General features: G+C 37.8%; 1 pseudogene; it reads right to left on the bottom strand.

Annotated features, from left to right (window-relative positions):
- Positions 1 to 621: 621 nt before the first annotated feature.
- LOC122792849 overlaps positions 622 to 23,952 on the bottom strand; it is a 71,810-nt pseudogene continuing 48,479 nt past the window's right edge.

Below are 23,952 nucleotides of genomic sequence, written 5' to 3'. Positions count from 1 at the left end.
ATCTGATTTATATCATCACCATGAATCATGAAATGCTTGTGAAAGTGTGTGCCTGTGTATATGTACTTATACATACACACATACATACATACATGTGATTTCAGTATTATGAAACCTGAAAAGCTTCCAAGATAAAATTGTTCTTCTTCTTTAAATTTCTTTTTGTAGGTGGGCTTGTCCCCCACAACCCTCTCCCATGTGAGGAGTAATCCTACCACACACCCCTGAATTTATATAATACCAACTTTGAGATCAACATACCTCAGAGAAAATGGAATAGCAAAAGAAATAGCCTCTCGGGCTTCGTATATACGTCCTTTCCTTCAGCCATTCTGTCTCCATATTTTAGGACTTGATCTAGTGGGATCCAACATTTGTAATGGTTATCTACAAATTCACTTGTTTTTTTTTTTTTCAGAAGGCCTTTATGTACATCTTATAGAGAAAGGATCATTAGTATGTGTTTCTTTTTAGGCACAGATTAATAAATGCAAACATAAAAAGTGGAGTGAGGCAATTCAAATAAATAAGTTTTCTCAGAGCAAGTATTTTAATTCATTGAATATATAGGTATGGTGCAGTACTTAATTATTTCTAACTATGCATAGAATGGTTACCACTTTAGAAACAATTATTCACCATTCCATTCAGAGATGTAGCAGCTGCATCACTTCTCACTTCATGCATGGAAGAGATCAAGGTCCACTGGTTGGTCTCAGGTGCATATCACTCTGCTGTGTTCAGGTGTATATGGCCATCAAATCCCCCAGTAGCATAAATGAAGTCATTCAGCACAGTCACAATAACATAGCAGCACCTTGAATGCATGGGTGAAGCATCCAGCCATGTATTTTAGACAGGATCAAAACTTCTAACAGTTAAAGTAATTTTCACTATGAAATCCACCAATAACATATTTGTGTTCCTTTAGGTAAGCCATACTGTAGTAAGCATGGGGGCATTCTTCTATGCATGTGACAGTCAATAACATGTCAGCACAAGCATTATATACTTCAATGTCATTTGTTGAACTAGGTTCACTTCATCCACCAAAAGCAAAAAGGATTGTATATAGAAGTCGAGGCCTAGTTAGTGGATTCCTAAATTCTTCATATGAATGTCTCCTTTCCTTTCTTTAACTATTGTGGTCATGCCTGAATTTGAGGGCATTTGCTATAATGGCCTTGCATTCTTCATTACCTTTCACATAGGTATTATTTTTGACATTGTTTCTAAAATAGTCCACACTGATTTGTGACAGTTTCACCTAAAATAATAACAAGAAAAATCATTAATAACCCTTCGTGAAAGAATTAATTTTTGAAAGCTTTTGCATTTAATGGTGTACCACTTCTTCAATGAATACTGTAATTATCTGAATTACTTCAGTCAATGAATGAGCCTTGAATTCCATCAACACATACTGCATATAAACTACTAGCTCTCAGTTACTTAGTGAACATATTGTTTGTTTGTTTTTTATTCCCCTTAAAACGAATAAGGTGAATTTCTATAATGAATCATCATTATGTTGCTATTTGTTCTCCACGCTTCAATATCTGGCCTCCATACAATTGCCATGGCAGCATTAGACTTAGGTTTTCTGCAGTCACTTGAAAATTTTTTTAACTTCTTTTTTTTCCCCTCACGTTCCAGGTTCACGTCTCCATTAAAAAGATAGATAGTTAGATAGACAGATAAATAGATAGATAGATAGATAGATAGATAGATAGATAGATAGATAGATAGACAGACAGACAGACAGATAGATAGATAGATAGATAGATAGATAGATAGATAGATAGATAGATAGATAGATAGACAGATATTGTAAAGCTGGTGCAGTGCTCATTTTACAAGGTGCTATCAGTCTCTAGACATACATAGTCAAAAAAAGTAACTGTATGGGTATCTTTCTTCTGTGAGCCCTTTTCATTACCTGTAAAATATTTTAAATACTTTTACTCTTCTAGATAATCATTGTAGCAGTTGTTCAACAAACTAGGAGTGAACACAAATATTTGCTAGTAAGTTAGTAATTTATTGCTACAGCCATGCATTTTCTTTTCTGTGGTAAAGTCTGAAATATATGATAAAATATTTTTACTAGTTGTGACATTTTACTGTCTATGATTAAAGGTGTAGCAATGAATATAAAGAGCTCATGCTTAATATCTAAAGAATGATTTATGTTAGTCATAACACACAAAAAAATCAGATTTGTGAAGTGATTCGCAGACGTATGCTGTTATAAATATTTACCTTTCCAAGCAAAAATCAAAGACATTTCTGTATTTCTTATAGATCATAAGAAATCCATTTTAGGGTGGCTTCAAACTCCACATACTCCTGTTTCATATTTAGGTCATCTTTTTCAATTATTTCTCACAATTCCAAAGCTGAAAGCTGCAGAAACTCCTATGATACTTTCAACATTTCTTCAAATTCTATGAAGTGTGAAGAGGCCAGCCTTGCATTTCAGCTCTGAGCAGCAGTAAAAGTTTGCAAACTTCCAAATTACAGTCAGTTTTTGAGCACATCTGAGATTCATCATACTCACAACAAGCCTTCATAATGCCTGATACTTGGAATTGAGCTGCTGCAACCAGGATTTGCTCCACATTGTCGACAGTGATGGTGATTGTCCTGGTATAAGCGTACTCTATGATCAACGACATCATGTCAGGAGGAACCCCATGAATGTTATATACTCTCTTCTCTGCATTGCTCCAAACACCAATAAACAAGGCCCTGAGAATGACAGCAAAAGTGACTGGTACCAAATAAGCAAAACAGCTTATCGCTGCTTTCCATTTTTCATCTTAATAAGAAAATTAGGTGAATCTGATGTACATTATATATTCAGATGTAAGTGGTATTTTAAATATATGAAAGTGACGTTCAAAAAATATTAATACATTCTCATCTCCTGTTTTGTGTTTTATCATCACAAATTACTCTGCTCATTTCAATTAAATTCTTAACTGTATTTTTTATATTTAACTCTTCTTTTTTCTAGTGTTTCCTCTCGAAGTAATCCTTTCTTTTCTTATATGTTTACCTTATCATCTCTTCCCCTTCCCTGTCCCTAAACTCAGATGAGGAACGAAGGGATCACTTCCTCAGTACTCTAGTGAAATACCCACTAGCTGTTAACTAATTGGCTCAGATAAATTTCTTCCAGTCAGAATGATAAAGAGGTGGTTTTAGTAAGAAAACCAAATCACGAACAAAAAAACAGTAGTAGTAGACTCAAACATATGAAATGAAAGTGTCACTCTGTGGTGGAGGAGGACTAGAGCTCTGATAATGTTACAACACCATGATATGGATATTACAGGTCCAGGTATGGGTGAGATGATCTTACCATCAGTATTCTTTAAATCCTAACAAAGTTACATTCAGGAGGTGAAAACCTTGACTGTAAAACAAAAACTCTATCAAACCACTTTGGGCTGAGATAAATTATAATATAATAGCAACTATTTGGACTGAAACATGTACATTTGTATTACATAAAATAGGAAGATAATTTTAGAAATGTTTGGTGAACAAATGGGTGTAACTAAAAAATTATTTATTTGTTTATTTATTTTTGAGGTGGGGTACAGTATCTGAATTGTCTAGAAATAGTAAGGCCTGGTTAAGTTTAATTCTGGTGACTGCCAAAAAAGCAATTACTAGAAAATGGAAAGCAAGGTCTACACCAGCTGCATTTGAAGTATTGATTATGTGACAGAGATAAAAAAACTGAAAGTGGTATCTTTAGAAAGGGGTAGGATCAAATTATATAGACAAAATGGAAAATGTGGGAACAGGATATGCAGAATGTTTTGAAGGAATGAGGTTTAAGAAAGCAAAAACTGATCAAATTACAGAACAGTCAGTTGAAAAATAGATAAAATAATACATGTGATGCATGTTTGCAACTGTGAACATGTTAATGTAGTTCTCCACTTTTATATAAATGTATGTTTTCATGTATCTTAAGTGCTAATTCAATAAAGGTATTAAAAATAACAAAAAGAAAATAGGAAGATTTGATAAAAAAATCACAAATATTCTTTTAGCTTCTGTCTACACCTTTCCTTTTATATAAATACAACATACAAAGGTTCAACAGCCTCAGAGATCATGTATTTATTTTGGGGTGCAGACAGCATGAACAGCAAAGGAAGGCTGTGTCCACTGCTGCCATGTTATCAATGTGCTTAAAGCATTGCTTTTTGAACAAATGACTTCCACATAGCTGTGCTTGGAAAAAAAATGCTCTTCATAAATGTATCTTTAATTAAGTGATACATAACCTTTCAGTATATCTTGCAAGCAACTCTCTCTCAGAAAATAAATAAATACTAATCTGTAAAAGGAGGCACTCTGTAAAGGAGGATGAATAAAAAAGACGGATTCAAATTGTACAAAGAGTCTTTAAAAGAGGGGACTCCACAGAGAACATAAGAAGAAAAAATAAGAGGGTAGTGAAACTTGATAAATGTTATAGATTTTGCAGATCATTTTCAATACAAACAAAAAACAATAATACTAAGAATTATCAGGGGATCTTGAATTTGGGATGGGGATATAATAACACCTATTAATTACGAAACAGAAGAGACTCTAATCATGTTAGATAACTGGAAATCATACATGCAATCTAGTATAAGGGCAGGCAGAATTATATCTATGCTAAAGAATATGTATTTTTTTATATTTGTATTTATTTGGAGCATGTAGACTGTACACAAAGGTTCATTTTCAGCTATGACCTTGTTGCAGAATGAAAGTAGTAACGTGTAAGTAATACAGTTCAGATACTGTAATGCAATAGTACAGTCAAAATACATTGGCAATTCAGAACAAAGTAATATCTCGTTCTCCAGTAAATTAACAACAAACCTCCTCTATCCAGAAGACTGGAGTCCATAATTGTACCGTAGAAAATATTCATCTTGTCAACTGCATATGAAAGACTCATGATGCTGATTGCTAAGAGCAGAGTTACTGAAAAGTAAAGAATGTCCAGATGTTCACTGGAATTGCATTCCACAATTTAGGTCTCTGGAAGAAGAACACTTTTCGCTTTCTGAAGTTCTTTAATATATGGCTTCATGAATGAAGAGTGAAAGGATGGCTAGTTAATGATCAAAGTTATTGAGTGACAACATAACTTCTATGGAAGAAACCCGATTGAGCAGTTATTAGAGTTAAGCTGTTTATATGTATTTAAGGAAGAAGGTAATCTGGTTTATTGTATTGATTTGGAAAAGTCTATTTTTAATTTCTCCAGGTGTTTAGGGTCCTTAAAACCTTTACAGGAGTAGACTACACTCCTAAATTGGAGTACAATTAAGGTTTATGAAATAGTGCTTCACTCTTTGATGTTTGCCAAGAGTGCGTTTCACAGCAACACAATCTAAAAAGGAGAGTTCATGAGGAAACACCTCTGTGCAGAGTCTGTATGTCCTCCCAGCATTTGAGTGGGTTTCCTCTGGGTGATCCAGTTTCCTCCCATGTCTCAAAGACAAGCATCTAGAGCATTTCTCCCCGGACCTCCACTGAAAATTGGTTTCATTCCAAGTCAGACTTTCCTTTAGTCATATTGATCCTAACATGTTTTAAACTCTTTTGGTGCCTTTATTCCACTTTGCTCTAATTTCTGATTACATATCTTGGCATTTTACAACTTTACATTCATCAGTACACAAGGCATTATCATTTTAAAAACGAATACTGCTTTTGTCCTATCTTCTAATACTTCAGTATCTAGTTTTCTTGCTACTACTTTCTTAACTGTTGGCATTGGATATGCTTGTGTGATCAGAATGACTTCAATTCCATTAATTCTTTGTGGTTCGTATTTCAAATGCTTCTCAGCTTCTTATTTTGTAATGTTTGTGCAATGTCTAATGTATCAGGCTTGCCACATTATTGGCCACATGAGTATATCAAAAACATTATCAAGATGTGTAACAATTTCTGGTTTACACTACAGAACCTACAAATGTCCATATCTTCTATTTTTAAAGAGTTTGTAAACCAGCATGTATGTAGCCAACTGCCTTGCACTGCCATTATTAACCTTTCAGATTTGGTTTACATTTCCCTTTCCTTAGTTATTCAGTGCATCAAATCTTACTTAATATGTGGTTGTTCTAGGAGTTCTCTGCACTTATCAATACAATTCTTCTGGTCATGATTTTTATTTTCTCTCTACTGTTTTTCCCCACTTTCTATTTCACTCCTTTCCAAAATGCTCCTACTAATCTGAGAAGAAGTGTTATCTTAGACTTATTTTTGGTTTAGAATGTTCACTCCTGATCTGATAATGTGAACAAATATGTATACATTCCCTCAACTGTATATGTTTGCATATAGTCATTTTCAAGGAGGCCAATACCTCCTTCAAGATCAAGGGATCTATAATTGTGCCATGCACTAGTCTTTTATATATCATTTCATACAGATTATGCAGCTTTCTTCTTTTCATGTCCAACTAATCTAATGCTTTTTGGGACTATTCAGTCATGCCAGAGCTGTAATTTAGGACAAGAAGAGCTAGCTGATGAACTTTTATTCTGAGATGTAATGGCAGTTTTCAATTTTACTCTTAGTTCTTTAAGATCTTGCTTACTACGCATTGATTTCACTTTCTTAATGCAGTATAGCTGACCATTAGTCTATTCCCAAATATTTATATACTCCCGCGTGTTCAAGTTGTTTTTCTATTTAACATGACTTAGTTGTAAACTGATTTACAACTTGGTAGAAGTTGGCATTATGATTAAGGTCTTAACCTCACAGGTAATAGGTACAATGTTTGATTCTGACTTCTGGTTACTGATTAGGCTTGATCTGCATATTAATAGCCTAGCATTTACTTATGAACCATTTCATAGTGATTACTACATAATGAACTGTGTGTTTTATACATCTGTTAGCATTCTGTAATCCATAAGAGTGGAATTTTCTCAAATGTGTTTTGTAACATATCAGTGTCATATTTAGGTTCTGCTCATTTTTTCTGGCTCTCTGTTATGACTATATTAAACAACAGATTATACTTTTTACCATATGGTTTTATTTTATTACCCGTGTGCTTTAATGCAGTGACTCATTTTTTTTATCTCTCTGTAAACAGTGCATCGATTCTAGTAAATAACATATTTTGCTGGAAGGTAAGTTATTGGTCTACACTTAGTAATATGGTTTACAGGTTCATTTCTAAGGAGGAGTATGTTTCTTCCTGCTGAAAGCTGTGTTGGTGCCAGTTCACAATTTGCATGTAACTAATTTTAATTTGCATGTAACTAATTTTATTTAACGCTAAATCTTTGTTCAAATATATTAATACCTTTAGATAAAAGGTAAGTACTTCATCTGAGCCTGGGGAGGGCACATTTCGGAGACTTTCTTGATTTTGTCTCAGTTTCTGTGGCTGTTACTTCATTCTATTTAATATCTGCTACATTAGCACTTCTGATTCTTTTACATCTTCTTTCTATAAAGCACCTTTGCATTGTATATCAGGGTCTTCCTAAACACTTCTCTGAAATGTATTGATTTTTTTTCTTTCCTAGGTAATGCTATTACTGCTATAGTTTTATTCCTCTTTTTTGGATCATCAACAAATCTTTTGTATTTTTCTTTTATATTTTTATATACATTATACGTTTTTCTGTTTGTGCTAATAGTTTGCTTTTTACAACCTTCATAAAACACAAAAAAAAAACAAAAACAAATGGTTTCATCGTATTCCAGGCAGTATTTTTAACTCTGCACACTTAGCATGAATTACTCCAAATCTAAGAACAATGATTAAAAATAAACACATGGTGTGAAAGGAATGGAAGACAGATCAATAAAATGCTATAAACATAAGTACTTCCAAAAACTAAAAGAACCAACAGAATGCAAACAAATTAAGCGAAAGTCAACCCGTCTTATAAACCTTCAAACAACACAACTTGGCAATGTGAACAATATTGTGGGCTCCACTAAATCTATTAATTCAATTAAACTATTTTCTAAAATTCAACCTATCTATCCATCTCCCCTAAAACGATGAACAGAAGTTCTACAAATATCTGCCCACCCAACTTCAGCCAATACATACTTACACAGTCACAATATAGGAAACTCTTCCTCTCCAATACATATAATTCTTGCCCATCCCATTTTATTTTAAAATACACAAACATAAATGAAAACAAGAAACTTCTCATTGAAATATATTATACATGTAATCCATGTTTAATCTTTTAATACAAACATTTTACAAAATGAGGATACCCTAATCAGTAAACCCTTAACATACATATTCAGTTGAACATTACCTATCAGACTACTGCAGAAAACTTTAAGAATACTGTAATAGTTTCTCAGACTAAAATCCCAAACTCCAAAATTGCATCAGATTATTGACACATTGAAAACCTCTCCATTTAGCAACAATATTTGAAAAAAAAAACTTTGCAAACAAGTGCTGTATTATATGCAAAATATGTTTTTTTTATGAAAAACATGTTTTTCACACAAATTATAGAATATGTTTGCATCCTTTTAGGACTGGAACACAGTGTTTGTGCCAATAAATCACTGGCATGTTTTTGGAACATCTCAAAGGCTCACCAAAATATCACCACCACTTAAATGTAATAATCAAGGGACATTTCTCTATTTTACCAAGAAAAAAAAATCTTAATCTTGCCATATGGACTCACTCTGCTTTCTTAATCATATTGGCAACATTACTGTGAAAGTATCACAAGAACAGCATTACTATCTTTATCTATCTTATTGGTTTCTAAAACTCTGGGTCTTTTTTACATTCTCCAATATCTTTTGGATTCTGTCTTAATATGTCTGCCCATTTGTATTAGATCAATGAGATCTATTATATAATTTTGTTAGTGCTTGAGTAAATGTTCTTTGCTCTCTATTTCTTGTTTTTCCTCTGGTGTCTGCAATATGCTAGACTTTTTACTAAGTCTCAGGAAGACGGGTCAAATAATGTACTTTGTGGCATATCCTTAGTAAAAGTGTCCTGCTCTGTCTGTCATACAACTTCCTAAGGATTTATTCACTTGTCATGTTTTGATATTTTCAGTATCATAGGCAATGGTGTAACATTGTAATGCTTTAAAAGTAGGCATGGGAGTGATAACTGATGACATGGCACTTCAGAAGGAGGCATGTTGCCTTGTTTAGGAAGGTGCAGTAGTGTTTGAGTTAGGGTAAGTCATAAACCTACAGCACTTTGCTAAGTACAGTTTGAAATTAGTTGTAGTTGTTGAGCAAAAGTCTGAAGTATAAGGATATATTCTATTTTTGGCAGTAGTGCACAATTTGTGATGATGCTTCTTGCCTCAGGTGATAACAGGTGGGAGATTCAATAACCTGTAGCTAGGATGCTTTTAAGTTTAGAAATTGTATAGTGGAGGTGTTAGAAGAAAGTCAGTTAATCTTTCAGATGTCAATACAATGGATTGTGTGGATTGTAGATATCATCCAGTCCCAATACTACAAAACTGTATTTTCATGAATAGTTTCAAAGACCAGCATAAAGATACCTTGTATTCACATTTTAATTACAACAGTCCATCGTCCTCTTTGGAACAATTTATCCCAATATCCAAATTGAAATCTTTTATGTTTCAACCAAAGACTTAGCATTTACATTGTTTTACATTATCTCAGTGTTTAGCCACTAATCTTTATTATTTCAGGACTTACTATATGCAATCAGAATGTACAATCTCTGTTCATATACAACAAAATATAATCCATTAATTCAAACATACAATGGCTGTAAACATGTATCCTTGAAGTAAACATTATTTCATGGAAAAATTAAAACTTACCACCATGTAACAAGCACTATTGCATGGAATGAAAGCCTCCCAAATCTGTCATATATGGGCTTAAACCCACCACAATGTCTTATTTATGTACTCACACTTTGGTGTTGCTCCAAATCATAGAAAGGGTAGTCTTTCAAAAGAATGAAAAAGGTCACTCTTCTTCCAGGATGTTATGAACCTGAAGTATGCATATAGTGCATATGTTAAGTTAAAACACATTGTTGCCACATGTAATAGGTTACCAAAAACAAAGACAGCATCAAACAAAGATGCTTAAAGAAACAAAAGACCAATTTGGTTTTGAGCAAATCAAGGGAAACCACAACTTTTATTATAAATTTTCTGCCAAGCCATTATAATTATTTATTGTAATTTCTTATTATCCATTGTTTTAGCTATATTCCTCTTTGGAAATTATTATATTGAAACATCTAATAAAAATTAACCTGATTAGATTGTGTTGACACTAGCAATCCAAACTTACATTACAATTTTCCTTTATGCATTACCATGTCAAAGTGTCACTTTCTACAGAACAGGAGTGCTACCAGTGGTTATAGGTTAACAAAAGCAAGCAAAGAAAACATCAAGCAAATATGCTTCAAGAAATAAAATACCAATTTTTTGTTTGAACAACTGAAAGAAAACCACAATTTTTATTTTAAATTTTCTTCCAATTCAGTATATTTTTATTATTGTTTGTTAATATTTGTTGTCACAGCTATATTGTACTTGTAAATTGTTATAATGAAATACCAAATAAAAATTATATTAATTAGATAGCTCTGACTCTAGAAATCCAAACTGACATTAAGATTTTCCTCTATGTTTACTGTGGCTAGGTGTCACTTTCTACAGAATAAGAGTGTTCCATGCGCATTTGTTGTAAAGAATGATGCTGTAGGCATGAGATATACTGCAACCACTAATGGCGATAAAGAGCAGGAATGGCACAATCAACAAGACAGTCAAATCTGTAAACAAGGTTTATTGACCAAAAATCAAAGTTAACTGCTTTCATCCTATAAGTAGCAAGATGTCCTCAGAACTAAAAAAAATAACACAGTCTCTTCTTAAATAATAAAAAAATCTGTATCGTGAGGGTAGATCGACCAATGAGATAACATTATTAATAAGTTAATTAGATCCATGAAAAGTCCCATCTATCTGAAGAACATGCTAAATAACACCAAAAGTACTAAAAGGTATAACATAATAATCTCCATTCAAAAAATGCTGATAAATATGACTAGTAAGATAAAAACTACTAAAATTATTATATATCTTCATTAAAAAAAATATTTGTAACCAGATATTTAAAAAATATATATTAAAAAATTCTGGTTAATACAATCTTCTGCTTCAGCCTATAGTTTTGCTGCTCTTAATTTAAGGATAGTAGTTATAGAAATATTGACATTAAACTAGGTGCCACCCAAGCATTTAGTTTAAGCTGCCATTGTAACTCTTTATATTTACTAAGGATTTATCATAAACCTCCATGTATGACCTATTCTAAGACAGCAAACTTAAAATTTGTATGCTCAGGGTATGACAGTGAATGCTTATATAGTGCATTATTTTCACAGCCTGTTCCTAAGGTCATAATAATTCCATATATACATCTTGATGGTGCTCTATCAGTCTTCCGTATGTAGAAAGCATTACAAGCTGCACAAATACTAAAGTAAACGTCAACCTTAGATGTAAAATTGCAGTCCCTTGCTAAATTAACCATATCTTCATGGATGGCCATATTATCCCCTGAAAAATGTGCTTACATTGTTTGCAGTTCCCTCATCTAACTGTTCCTACCGATGTTTTGTGTTCACATTCATTCTTTTTTTTTCTCTGTAGTTCCACTTTATTTTTAAAATCCATTCCTCTATTAAACACAAATTGTGCTGATCCCCTACCACATTATCTAAAGCATAATAAAATTTGAAAATCACCCAATTCTTTCTAATGATTTCATTAATATTTGAAAAATCAGTATAGAATTTCAGTACTAGGGCCAAGTTATATGGCCATTTAACAGCCTTATACTCAGTGGTGTCATTATTTTCACCACCATCACCTAATAAGGTTTTAAACTTAGAATGTCTCCTCTTAGATACTCTCATTCTAATGTTACATAACATATCCATTCTAATGTTATATAACATATCTTCTGGGATATCCATGATCTAAGAACATCTTACTCAACGTATCACACTCAACCACAAGTGTAGATTCAGCTGATATTATTAATTAATTTAACAAATTGCCCATTAACTAAGCATTTTTTCTGAGCAAAAGGGTGACAGCTATTGATGAAAATCCACCACCCATTCTCTTGGTGATAGTTATGCCCAAAAAGTTCAATACATCATTAGAAAATTGGTGGGTGAATCTTAAGAAGCTATTGGTATCACTGATATATGTAAAAAAAATAATAAAGTATATACAAAGATTCCACTAAAAAAAATAGATATCATCAAGAAATCTGGCATATAAATTCCAAACTTCACAAATTTGGAAGTAGAAAGATACTTAAGCTCCCAAGACAACATTACCAAGTTAGCAAACACTGGAGCATATATGTAGCATGGGTTCATTTCATAATCTTGAAAGCCCAAAATCCTGAATCCCAAAAGACTGAGACTAAAATCTTGAAAGTTCAAAATATTGAATACTCAAAATACTGAATCTCATAATATGAAAAAAACACAGGACACCAACACTTACTATACTCCAGCACAAGTACACACAGAAACATATTACTCTTCTCCAACTATAAACTGTGCCCCCCAATTCCCCCTGCTACTTAAATATATCAACTCTGAGATAGCACTCCACAGAACAAAATGGCAAACATACTGTTACATGCTTCATGACTGCCTGTTGTAACCTAAGTCATGTCCCCTTCTAATTTACTATACTACAACATAACTCATCTTAGTGTAGTGAAGTGCGATCTCGGAGATGATATATGTAAGTATCAGGGGGTGCAGGGGGACTTGCCTCTCTGCTTACAGTTGGAGAAGAGTAATATGGTTTGTCTTTCATTTGTTTCTGTATGTACTTGTGCTGGAATATAGTAAGTGCTGGTGCTCTGTGTTTTTTCGATATTATGAGATTCTGTATTTTCAGTTTTCAATATTTTGAACTTTCAAGATTTTGGTCTCAGTCTTTTGGAATTCAGGATTTTGGGCTTTTGAGATTTAGAAGTGAGCCTGTGTAGCACACATAGCTACTCCTTTCCTTTGTATAAATAATTCTCTCACAAAAAATATAATTATTATTAAGGTCAATATCCATGAAATCAATGATTAACCATACTTCTTTATTATTTAAAAATTCTAAGGTAGAAACCATATACGAAAATAAATCCATCCCTTCAACAGGAGGGATGTTAACCAATAAGCCCACCATATCTATAGTTATGAAAATGATTTTGTGTCTATAAACATCTTTTATCTTACTTAAAAATCCCAAGAATATTTTAATACATCTGGGAATTTGCTCATATATGGTTTATGATTCCTACTGATAAAGGTTGCCAGGGGATACACTTTGGACCCTTGCACAGCTTCAGTTGTCCTTAGATGAGGGTTTTCAATGTCTATATGTATCTTAAGTATTCTGAAAATTGTCAGAGTAAAAGGTCTGTCCCATGCAAAGAACTGAAATTCTGTTACTGTAATAAAATGTTGTAATATATATCAGAATGATACTGTGCTATTTCCAGTAGAAGGAAAATCACGCTTATTAGAACATGTTTCAGAATTGTAAGTTCTGTCCTAGGCATAAAGTCTTTACTGCTGATGTACAAGAGCTGTACATTTTCAGCACAACATCCCACAGCCAATGAATATACTCCATTTTACCCAAATGATCATTATCTAGTAATGTACTAATAGTAACAGTTTTCATACCATCAGTTTTAGGCCAAGGTATTATTTTTCCACTGTTGGGTGAGCTTTGACTGTGACCACTTGTTCAAGAAAATAAGTAATTGCTTCAGCAGGACACATATTCTTTCATATGATTGCATTGATTACTGATGTGAGTCTTGATGTCTCCCTCCATTTAGCAAAACAGGAGACATAGAGACATGTTGTAATTTTGCTTTTACAATACTAACATTAAAATTCAATAATATATGGCTTCCTGTTGCTATGATACAGGACTGTTCAAACAGTTATCAAAATAGAACTGTCCAAAGTTCAAATAAGTGAAGCACTAAGAAACTGCTGTGGAACTTCTAAAGTGCTCACAATATATCACAAGGTTTCTATTTGGATAGACAAAAATACAGAAGAGGTATTCACTGTGATCCCCTGACTAACTGGATACCAATAATCACCAGGTCTATATTATAACAGCAAATGCTTAAAATAGCGAATGCTGTATAATCAAACCAAAAAAAAAAAAACAAAAACACAAAATTCTGAACAAACGGAACAGTGATATGTTTTCCCCATAGAAGAAAATCAGTGGTCCACAAAAAAACAAACAAAAAAACAAACACAAAATAAAGAGGGGGGCTTTGCCCCCACCCCCACCCCCTGATGGGGGGGCTGTGCCCCCTCACCCCCTACTTAAATATACCAACTCTGAGTTCGTACCACAGTGGAGGAAATGGCAAAGTCCCAAAAACATCTCAGTGATTTTTTTCCCTGGAAAAAAAATCGCTGTTCTGTGTCTTCGGGATTTTGCCATTTCGACATTTAGCTGTCGATGAAATAGCTTTTGCTATATTAAGCATTCTCTTACTTAACAGGGAACCTAATCACATTGCTAAACACAAAAGACTGAAATGCCAAAGGGAAGAAAAGCGAAAAAGTAAGAGTTTCTTGTAATGGAAAGAATTCCTCCAGCAGCCTCCACCCACAAACCTATGTATATATATTTATGGCACAACATTGCTGAAAGGAGATATCCACAAAACAAATTAATCATTGCCAGTGAAAACTTAGAAACTGCACTGGCAGTAACTTCTATAGATAGCGGTCATTGTCCAGTCCCTTTTGACCAACTGTAGATATATCACAGAAAAGTGTAGTGATTTGTTAAGAACTAGGCACCAAATAACAAACTATGGCAGGATCTGAACGTGGGTTAGTGTAATGTGATTTGTTAAAAAGGTTAAACTTACGATGATAATATAAATGGTAAACATCATGACAGTTGTCACCATCATCAACGATTTAAGGACAATGGTAGATAAGATAAACTTTTAGACTAGTGTTCATCTGCCAGAGTTAAGAAAGCATCTTCTGTATGCCATATAACTATAAAGGGCATGCCTAGTCACTCCAAATGATTGTTGCATTTTATATATCACTTATCCAACTTGTTACTGAATAAAATGCTTTGTTCTGTAACCTTCATACAAGCCATTAGAATGAGCTTATCAAGGTATTGTTTGCTACCTTCCTATAAAAACACAGATCTGTAAGTCTTATGTAGGAAGGTTTAAGGAAATGTCACTGTATTCTGTTTCTTTAAGATACATTAATTGACGTGTGGCTGGTCTGTAAGATGATGTCTGAATCAATTCTTTTTCAACATACCACTACAGGAGCAAACACCAGACTGGGGAAACTAGTACTTAAATCGTAATAATACAAAAGCAGTGATGTACACACCTTCCAAGATTAAGCATAAGCGTTCCATTATTAACTTCATTCAAAGCTTGAAATTTATATATGTGGGAAGCCAGTGAGGTGATTTGTGAGCAGTCACTCATGCAAATTAATGCCAACCATATTACACAATCATGCCACAGTCCTAATGGACAATTGGACAAAACTACATCACTGGGATTTGCTGAATATAAAGAATATTGCAGACAGTGTCTAAAGGAAGGTCACATTATAATGACATGTGTATCACTACATGACAACAGGGAACCATAACAAAGGCTTCCCACACAATGGCAAGGAATGGTAGCATATGACAAAATTACACAGAACCAGCACAGGTTGTGTAAAACTTCCAAAATATACCTAGAAAAGCGATACAGAAGGAAATATTACTCATACCTACATGAATGATGGTACTTTCAATGCATTCATATTGAGTCACTGAAGATGAACTGAGCAAGGGCAGAAAGAGCAAAGCAAATTCAAAGGACAAGTACCATGAACAAAGTTTTGCAAACATCTGTAAACCCAAAGCAAAACTGAGGCAAACCATAAAACACTGGAAAAAAGTTAAAGAAGAAACCTGAAGCTCGTTATGATAATGTACAGAAGGGACTGAGGGAGTGTGGATGCTTAATGGGTGAGCAACAATAATTAAGTAACATTATAGAAAAGAAAGCAGTAGCCAAACACCAAGCTGTTACAACAATAACAAAACACTTACCTGTGCTACACTGCAATGCCAATACTTAAAAGAAAAAAAGTCTCATTTCATTGAAAGCCATATTCCACACTTTATTATACCACCATTTAACACCAATAAACCAGTGACCCACAACCAGCTCTGTAATAGTAGCAATCCTTAGATCTTTGAACATGATGCCAGCAAATAAAGGAAATCCACAACTTCACACTCTCCTCACTGCTATACAATTCCAGATAAGGATTCCTTGTAGTCTTGATATATACAGCAGGTTGATATAACATGACTCCATATGATTCTGCTCTTCTTGTAGTATATCATACTTAGCGTACGTGTCTACATTTCTGTATCCAAGGAGGTAGCACCAATATTGATGCAGTGCTCTCACAGAGTTTTGATTCCATGGAACTCTGTGGTTGAATAGCTCATTAACAGTCCACAGTGTAGATGGATAGGCTGGTGGAAGGCATAATGTTCTGGATGATCTAGTTCCAAAGGTCTCCATGCAACCTAGAATGAATATTTCCTCCAAGTACTCAAGTAATGGTGCTGTTGGTGTAGAGGAAAGCATCTTCACAGCAGGGGGAACATCCTTCTGTGCAAGAAATGCCAGTGCTATCAGCCACTGGACCAGCACATTAAAGTTTTCGTTAGAACCATACAGCTGTGATATGCCATGTAGTTGCACTTAACTCCACATACACTGGGAATAGTGGAATAAGCATCCTTTAGGTTGTGTGTCTGAAATAATTGCCTACACATTGTATATGGCTGCCACTTCAAAGTCTGATAGTATAAATATTAGTGTTTCAGGAAGATCCAATGAATCCAGAGCATATACCACCATTGTCCGCATCAGATTGTGTGCTGTCGAGGTCTTGTAGGAAAGTGTCACTTGACACCTGTAACACTTACATCCTCCCGTGTGCATATAGCAGCACAATTGCCGAAGGTAGCGTTGGTACACATAATGTGGCCAATACTGCTGCATGTCTGCCAGACGTATCATCATATAGCAGGTGTATCATTCAAAGTACTGCTATGTGTGTTTGCTTGTGTGACCATATATGCCACATATGGTGGGGAATACATCCCAATTGTTACACACCCCTGTACACTGTTGTAGAGATCTGTACATACTGCAGTGTGGAAACATGATGTAGGCAGGTGTGGTGTGTGTATCACACACATCAGCTATCCATATGTAAATGACATTTGTGGTCTCCACAGTGTGTGTGTGTGTGTGTAGGTGTGTATGGCTGTCTGGTGCATGGAGTGAGGGTGTATGCTACCATACAGAACACACACGATCCCTAACCCCTCATGGTGATGCAGTCAACTACCCTGTTGATGCCATCGGTCTCAGCCGCACTGGCTACCTGGACATGTTCTTTCTCTGTGTTGCATTGTGTGGGTTCACAGTACTGTGCCGGTGATGACCACATAGGCAAGGGATCTCACCTCAACACTATGGGGTGTGCATTATAGTTTTGTTGACCCCGTGAGTGTGAGCATGTTCCTGTAATGTGACAGGGTATTACTGCTACACATTGAGGCCTCAAGCTATCAAGTGGCCTCTAACATTATCATTGGCCAGACTGCTGTGTACAACCCCTGCACCATGTCAACATGCCTGTGATGTGACCTGGTATGGATGTCATGTCTCTAGCTACTGTAGCCTATTAAACTGCCCACATGCTTCTGGATCAGTATTCATGTGGACATCTGTGTTATGTTAGACTTTCCAACAGTCAGGCTGAGGCTACGTATAGCATGCTGATATTGCCATATGTGCCTGTGAGTACTCCACAGTTACACATGGGAGACTGCAAACAGTGCTACCTGTAGGCACATGCAAGTAAACCATAAGGAGGGAACCAGGGCATCATTACCAACATGCTTTTACTGTTGTTACCGAGACACATACTGTGAACATATAACAATGCATGCTAAACCTGTAGTACAATGTATGTGTGGTGCGTGTCAACAGTACACAACTAATGTAATATGCACGTCTCTCACTATTCACACACAACTAATATAATATACACTTCTCTCACTATTCTTACACAACTAATGTAATATACACTTCTCACTATTCTGTTCACCCTGTGCATCAGACCATTTGAGCATGTCCCTGCACCAATGGTGTGGATGACAGGGATGCAGCACAGGCTTCATCATATGCACAGGGTGATAATGTTTTCCAGGGGCATAGGCTGCACCAATGGATGACATCTTGTGTGTGGGTAAGGGCCAGTGATATGATTGGACATGTCTGTTCAGTATACATGTGGGTGTCGTGGTGCCCTACAGATGTCTTTGCTGTGTGCATGTATGTATGCACACAGTTCTGCCTTTTGTGAGGCCTACACGGGGTATTATTGACAGCTCCAGATTGTACAGACCAGGTTGTACAGCTCACTGTGTCTGGCCATGGCTACGTGACCTGTGCCTGCCAGGGGTTGCACATGCACTACCAGGCGGAGGTACAGCTTGGCTGCTGTCCGATGACACATGTCCACTGGAACCGTGTCTCTGCTGGGAACATCCAGGGCCATGTCCACGTGGCCTGCTTTGTCCTGATGTAGACAGCGCAGCACCAACTGCACTGCTACTGCTACCAGCACTATGGGAGCAGGCATGTGAGGTGGCACGCTCACGTTGACCTGCACTAGGTGGTGTAGCTGGCCTATGTCCACATGGCCTACACCTCACTCCTACCAGATGTTCCAGCACAGACAGCTCACCCTCGCGGATTGCCATGCCACGGTCAAGGATTCTGACCATGTCACCCAATCGCCTGTCCAGAACATCAGCAATCTGCTGTTGAGCATTTGCCAATGCCTGGATGTTGTCATCTAGGATACGGATAGCGGCCCTCTGCAGCCTCTGCCCTTCTCTGTTCTGCTGTTCAGCACGTGCCTGTGCCACCATTACAGTCTCGAACATGCGTCTGGTGATACCAGCTGCTGCGCTCTGTCCTGCAGGTGCATGTCTGCCAGAGGTCCTCCTACGAGCAGCACTGGTCACATGCCTGTGTAGCACATCTGCAGTCATTACACTGGCACCACGGTGTGTAGACACACCTTCTGTAGCCACCACACATTCCTGTTCCACACTAACAGTCACTGACTGTCCTTCCTCTATGGCCACTGGTGATGCGGTATGTGTTGGCAGCAGAACTGTGTGCGGGGAAGAGGGGGACATAGCTGGGATGGCAACCATTGGCACAGATTCAGCCCCTGACAACCCCTCCTGTACCTCATGCATATGTTCATCACTGCTAGTATCTGTGGGGACACTAACATCAGATGAACCCCAGGATGGTAACGCACCTACATCACCTGTGAATGCAAAGAAAGACTCTAAATTACAATAGACAGACACACAGACACACAGACACACAGACACACACACACACACACACACACACACACACACACACACACACACACACACACACACAGACACACACACACACACACACACACACAGACACACACACAGACACACACACAGGCACACACACACACACACACACACACAGACACACACACACAGACACACACACAGACACACACACACACACACACACACAGACACACAGACACACACAGACACACATACACAGACACACAGACACACACAGACACGCACACAGACACACACACACAGACACACACACAGACACAGACACACACACAGACACACACACACACACACACACACACACACACACACACACACACACACACACACACACACACACACACACACACACACACACACACACACACAGACACACACAGACACACACACAGACACACACAGACACACCATGCATGTGATTTGACAGATGGCATGCAGCATGCCTGTGATACAGCAGAGGGCATGCAGTTCAGACATTAATAGTGTTAGTAAGCATACCTCCCTGGGGTGCACACTGCAGCAAGCAGGTGTCATATCAGTAGACATGCAGTTCACACAATCATGGTAGTATGCATGCACCCCCATGATACACCATGTGGACCAGAACAGGATAACAGTACACATGGCTGACATGACCTTGACATGTAATCTGCTGACGTGTGCATTAACATGCATGCATGTCTGACACAATGGTGTCCTCACATTGTGGTGTTGTCTGTATGCCCTACAGATAGAATGCATGTTTAGCAAATGTGCATGAGCATGGAAGGGTAGTGTGAGCCGTCAACATTGCTATACAGTGTGAAGTACATTCACTGTGCCATTGCATGGCAGCATGATGCATCTATATTGCTGTACAATGCATAATATGTACACATTGCATAGCCATAACTGCATGCATACCCATGACATAACCATGGATTGTGACCCACAATGCTGAGGTCTATACACACCAAACCATGCTGTGTCAAGTGACAGGTCACTGGAGGACCTACAGATGATACCCCTGCACAACAACTACAGGGTCTTAGCTGCCTGGCAACCATGTCAATTCACCATTTCCCACATGACACTGATGTACCACACACACGAGGTGCACAGCTAATGGTGATGTCCTACAGCAGCAAGGGAAATGTACAGTATCTGTGGCCTGATGTGGTGTCAATGTCTGTGGAAGCTGTACAGGTGACTACTGTCATGCTATGACACAGTCATGATGTTCAACAGATCTTATATGGTAGACTTCAGTGACACCTCTACTAGCTGTGCAAAGGCTTTTAGGATGTCCAGTGTACCACATCAACTGTATAATCAGTCAACTAAGGCTATAATTGGACCATGTGTGGACAATGTGCAACAGGGTGTATACACATCACATCTACTGTGTGGCTACGTGTCTCTGGCCATCCCCCATGGCCATGTGTGCACATGTGTTGGCCAAATGTGTGTGATGGCCATCTATCTCACATGTCTGTGTTGCCCCATATGACATACACCCATAGATGTCAGATATGTCACCATACACAGGGTTATGCAGACAATGGGTTGTATGTTTGGTATGTGGGGTATGGGTCATGGGATAGTGTGACAATATTACAGCCAGAAAACTACGTGTCTGGGATATGTCAGATGGCACATCACAATATGTGCACCCAATGCAGTGGCATATAACACAATGGTGACACCTGCGGGCTGCCCATATCGCAGCTCACTGTGTGGTACTGTTTGCGTACCACACATGTTGTTCCAATGCATACTACATATGCCTCCATTGTAGAACACTTCCACCATTGTATGCACAGCTGACCACACATGTAGCAATGACAACTACTGCGGTTTCAAGTTGGTGTATTATTTTGTTTGTATATATTGCACATGGGTGGCCTGTGTGACTGATGGATGATGCGACCTGTATATCATGACTGGAACGAACATCAAGTGTGCAACTGTTAACTGGCCACATGGCAAATAGATCTATGCTTTAACATGCCTGATACTGATGACAGTCTCACCTGCAACGGACTCATGTCTGTGTGGCACACCAGAGGTACCTGTATAGGGGTGACACAGCAGTATGAACATTATCCATGACTGTATGACAGCCACAGGGTGCACTGTGCATGTTAACACATTTGCCTCTATAATAGCATATAGTATGCACATGTGTGCATACACAGGGTAGCATACTGTAGTATGCAGCATGTGTGTCCACATACCTTGCATATGTTGTTACTTTACATAATGTACAGTGACACATGTAACTAAATGGGATATAATAGCCATATGTGCAGTACTGACTTACCAGGCAAATCCAGCCTCATTGGTTGAGAGACACCCACCTCCACGATGGCAGCTAGTGTGTGTGAATGCTGTTCTGAGGGTGTCCCCAGACTGGCCAGTAGCTCCTCGGTGTGTGTGAGTGGGGGCTGGGTTGGTGGCCCACCACCTGTTCCACCTTGTTCCCTGGTGATTGCAGTGGCATGCGGTTTTGCATGTTGTATCAAGTCCGTGCAGTGTCTGCGCACTTGTTGGTAGGTGTGGTCATGGCCACCCACATCATTCACTCTCCTGCGTAGATCCTGCCACAGGTCGTCCCACTGTTGGGCATGCTGTGGCACATGGCTGAACAACACCTCGTAGTTCTCATGGAGGTACGGGGTGAGGACATCATCCTCCTAGCGGTTGTACGCTGGAAGGCGTGTACGAGGCATTATCTGTAAGACATAATGATGGTGACAGGTCACAGTTTCAGAGATGTACAGAGGTACTGCTGCACATACATTTCTATGACATCTAGTACATCTGCATAGTTATCTTTGCAAATCATCATGGCACTGACATGACTGACATGTTTGTGTCACACACATGTAACACCTGTTATGCATTGGATATCATCACCATATATGTGTGTCACCTTATTACAGTGTTCATACGCCATGTGAATGCTGTCTTGATGTGGGCATGTCTATTTGCCTGCACTTGTGTTCTTACCTATCTGCACATGCCTGGATGTATCCACGGTAATGCTGTTGACCTTGATGCTGTGTATATGTCACATATCTACACAGATACAGTCTTAATGGACTTGAGCAGTGACAATGCACACATACGCATGGACACCTGTACATGCATGTGTTTTGCCATATACATCTACACAGCACTGTACAGCTGTTCATTATCCTGCCACAGATCGCCTGTTCATAGGTTCATAGGTTCATACTAGGCTATCTGCCCGAGGGCATTTACAAGCCTAGCCCATAGTTTTGTGGCTTACGCCACCCCTTTAGTATGGGGAACTATACCCATTATTTTGCTGTGCCTCTGTTGAGCAGTGACACTGAGGTAATCCCTGTGGTATATCTGCAATCTCCCATCCATTGGTCAAGATTTCTCTTGAACAAGGCCAGCGAGGTGCTCTGCCTCACATATACCGGGATTTTATTCCACAGCATAGGGAGTCTTTGGGTGATGAATCTATCCCTCCAGCATGTCCTATTAATAGCCGTGTCGAGGTTTAAGTCTCCGCCTTGTGACTCTGACGGATCTAGAATTTTTTGAGGTGAAGCATATTCATCAAATCTGGGTTTGACATGGCCTTGTATGTTAGGCAAAGGTCACCTCTGAGCAAGCGGTAAGCGACTGAATAGAGCTGGAGTTCTTTCAGTCGGGCAGCATAGGACAGATGTTTGAGACCCTTTATCCTTTTGGTGAGGAACATTTGTGGCCTCTCCAGCTGCTGCAAGTGTCGGGTCAGATACATTCCGAATGGGGCATTGTACTCAATTATTGGTCTGATGAGTGATGAGTATAGGGAGACTATGACCTCCCTTGATCTAGATGAGAATCCCTTCATGATAAGGTGGGCAATGTAGAAGGTCTTCCTAACTACTTTAGCTACATGGGTGTCGAATGACAGACTACTATCAACCTGGGTCCCCAGGTCCCTGATAACTTCTTCTGTGCTCAGTGGATTGCCACCTATTTGGTAGCTAGGGGTAACCTTGTTTTTCCGAAGGGTATGACTATGCATTTTTGGCATTTAACTTTAGGCCATGGCTCTGGCACCAGTTATCCGTTTCTGTGAGACCCTTCTGAAGGATATCTGTGTCAGATGTGTTTTCTACTATGGCGCCCAGTTTGCAGTCATCTGCAAACTTTGTCAGCCATAACCCTCCTGTGTTTGCTTGTACTTCAGAAAAGTAGATGCCAAACAAGAGTGGGCCCAGGACTGAGCCCTGTGGTACACCACTTGTGACAGGCTTTGAGTCTGACATGGCGCCAGCAACTCTGACCCTGTGGGTTCTGTCACTCAGCCAGTTTGCAACCC

This window comes from Protopterus annectens, chromosome 2.part0, assembly GCF_019279795.1.
Source record: "Protopterus annectens isolate FY-2018-M chromosome 2.part0, PAN1.0, whole genome shotgun sequence".
Classification (NCBI taxonomy): domain Eukaryota; kingdom Metazoa; phylum Chordata; order Ceratodontiformes; family Protopteridae; genus Protopterus; species Protopterus annectens.
This window is presented reverse-complemented; position numbering and strand designations above follow the sequence as displayed.